The following is a 3,293-nucleotide window of genomic DNA, read 5'->3' as shown; positions in this document are numbered from 1 at the left end:
AAGCCGCGGCGCCGGTCATCCCGTAGGCAGAGCTCCACCGGCAGCTGGAGGCCCGCGCTCCGAGCACCGGCGGGCCCTGGACTCACAGGCTGAGGCGCACGCGAAGGCCAGGAAGGAGCATGAGGAGGTGCTCGCTACGGCCCAGGCTCGCCTCAACGAGAAGAGCAAGCTGGTCGGCAGCTACCTCTGCCAGCTCCAGGTGCTGCGCACCAAGCCAAGGCGGCGGAGGACGCGGCAGCGGCGTCGGTCCGACGGGAGAAGGAGCTCAACTCCGCCTAGGAGAGGAGCGCCCAGCTCGAGTCCGAGCTGGCCGCCTCCCGGGAGGAGCTCGTCAAGGCCGACGAGGACAATGTGACCAAGGCCAAGGAGATCGCGCGGCAGGCGAACCTCGTGCGCAAGGGCAAGCACGCCGTGACGCTGGCGTGCAGCAACCATGCCACGTTGTTGGAGCAGCGCCAGAGGGAGACTCGGAAGCTGCTTGAGATCGCCAAGGCGGTGGGCGACCTGTTGCCGCGATTCGAGCTGCAGACCGCGCAGGTGGACGGCACGGATATCAGCACGCTGATCCCGTTCTTCTCCGACCTGGTGGTAGGCCTGGTAATGGTGCGGGCTGAAACGGGGATAATGGTGCGGATCTCCAGGCGGGCTTGTTTGGTGCGGGTTCAAATGGATGAAAATAAAAAACGGGGTGGACTGGGCTGGGCTGGTATCGGTCCAAACGCGGTTTGGATCTGGTTTCACCCACCAGCGCCTTCGCCCCCGACTGGTCGCCACTCTCCTCCAGATCCACCGCCCCCACCTCGCCCCCTCCGGCCACCACTCTCACCACGGCACCACCCTGCTCCCTCAGGCCGATCTTGCCACCTCTCCCACGAAGATCCGGCGGCACGGAGCCAGACCTCTCCTTCGGTGCGTGGATCCTGAAACAGCCCCTCAGCAACCTCCCTACGCGGATCCGGCGGCCACACCTTCTACGAACTCGTCTCCTTCGTGGAATTGGCAGTGATTCCTGCGGTCTCCTTCCCCACGATAAGCCGGCAGAGACTCCAATATCGTCTTCCTACGGCGATCTGGTAACCACTCCAAACTGCAATAACTATTATACTCAGAGTTTACCTGCAAAAAAAACTACATACTCAGAGTTGTCCTAGTTAGTGATGATGATGATCTTGTAATTATAGACAAGCTGTTCTACCCCCCCTTTGAAATTATAATTAGTACATAGCCTTCGCAATTGCAAGACTGAGCTCCACAAAGCTGATCTTGTAATAATTACAAGTTCAGTTAACACTCCCTTGTTATGTGTTTTGAGATAAGATGTCAAAGCTCCACAAAGAATTTAATTTTGTGAATAATAAAGGACCGGGAGCTTTCATGGAAATTGTTGTCATGGTTGGCGTGCTAATTCAGGGCACGTGTCCCAGTTTTAGTCACGGTGTGCATCTTAATTTTTACATTCTTTCCCAATCTTACTGTGAGAAGTTGTGCACTAAGCTCTGAAGTTTGTTAGCTTTGCCATTGTCAAAGATTGAATCAATAGGCTTACTACCTTTCCAGCTAGTCTAGGCGGCAGCTTGCTTGCAAATGGCCTTGACCTGGTTAACCACTAACAGCTGGGTGTTTCCCTTTTGTTTTTAGTGTGTTCTTCTCAGATTTATATGCTTAGGGGGAAACTCAAATTCTCAGATATCATAGTCTCTTGTATATATCAGCAAGAGGGTCAATTTTTTTTGTTCACCTAAGATAACTACTTAGTGTCCATACATATATTCATGGATTAATTAAAAACTACTCCGTACAAAGCATACCTTTAACCTGAGGACTGCACTTGGTAACCCATTCTTGGTAGCATATAACTGTTAATTGTTTCTCTGCTACTCCTTCCGTTCCTAAATACTTGTCGCTGTTTTAGTGCAAGAAGGGAGTAGTTCTTACTACACTTGATCTTTCAGGGGATTAGTATGCACGCAGCTTGTCTAGTTTCTTTTGCCTCTTGATGATTTGTTTAGCTCCTTGAAATTCAGAAAAAAGGAAAAACAGTCTGATCACTGGTTAACTGCTGGATCTCTCAGTAGCTAGCAATCTACTTATTCTTCATTTTAGCTAGCAACAGTTGGCTGCCAGCCCAGTCTGTCAGGTCTGAACCTACCTTTGTACCTCTATAAACAGCACTTCGCAATACAAGTGCAGTAGCTAGCGATCTGTTTTTTTTTTTCCATTGTTGGTAGAATTATTTAGTGTTGTTTGTGTTTTGTTTAAAGTTGCTAAGTTGTATTGTTTCAGGCTTGTAAACATCTCAACAATATGTCAGAGAATTATGGTACTAGTAATTTTGCCGATGGGACCTTAGTGTTGCCCAATGCTAGGAGATCAAAAGCCTGGAAGCATTTTGAGCCAAATTTGGTTTTCGTAGATGGCATTCGAAAGGCCGTCTGTTTGTATTGTGGAATGAAATTGACAAATACTCAAAAATCTGGCATTAGTAGTCTTATCAATCACGTTAGCAAGTCCTGCCCCAAAATCACAGCAGAAGATAGGAATTTTTTTATAGCAAGTCTTAAAAAGAAGCAAGCAGTCGTTGGATACAGTAGGACTTCAGACATTGATATGGTACAAATTTTTGTATGCAATATTTATCTTTGTGCATCAGAGAATCTGCAGAAACTTGGACAGACAGGGGCTGGCGATTATTCTCTCTGTTATTTAAGATTTCAGTTTCTTGAGCTCAAACACTTAGTCATCCAGGTGAACATGCTGCAACCTCACAAGTTTAAAGGAGTAAAGCGCTTATGAGCTTATGTGTTCAGGCCTTTGTTTGGAGTACGGAGCTGATCTGAAGAATTTTCTATCTCTGTTCAGAGATAAAATGTTTTGTTCAGAGATCAATTTTAAATCATACTATTACTTGAATATATTATTTATCTGGTATATTATGTTCAGAGATCAATTTTAAATCCTATCATGTCTGGAATTGATGGATGTAGCAGTCTGTTTTAGACTGCAGTCCGGTGGGTTTATTCGTGACCGGCAAAATACGTGTGTAAACTGATACATGTATCTTAGTCATCTCCAAGCAATACGTGTGTCAAGCAGGACATTAAGCATCCACGGTTGAATCCGTGGTATTCCATATGGTTGGTGCGGGTGCGGTTGGAAAATCTAAATCGCCTGGGGCGGTCTGGATTCTCAGACGGGACTTGTGGCCGGGGTTGGACTGCTTAATACGGGTAGTATTTGTTGGTGTGGGTTGAATTTGGTGCGGGTCCTGCACCACTACCAGGCCTGTCTGGTGG

General features: G+C 47.6%; 1 long non-coding RNA gene across 1 annotated transcript; it reads left to right on the top strand.

The window, feature by feature from the left end:
- The first annotated feature begins 691 nt into the window (after positions 1–691).
- On the top strand, positions 692–3,051 carry LOC100834398. Its single transcript, XR_730522.3, has 2 exons — positions 692–1,073; positions 2,284–3,051. It is a non-coding gene; the product is annotated as an uncharacterized LOC100834398 (long non-coding RNA).
- Positions 3,052–3,293: the final 242 nt, after the last annotated feature.

The sequence above is a fragment of the Brachypodium distachyon genome, chromosome 2 (genome assembly GCF_000005505.3).
Source record: "Brachypodium distachyon strain Bd21 chromosome 2, Brachypodium_distachyon_v3.0, whole genome shotgun sequence".
Lineage (NCBI taxonomy): Eukaryota > Viridiplantae > Streptophyta > Magnoliopsida > Poales > Poaceae > Brachypodium > Brachypodium distachyon.
This window is presented reverse-complemented; position numbering and strand designations above follow the sequence as displayed.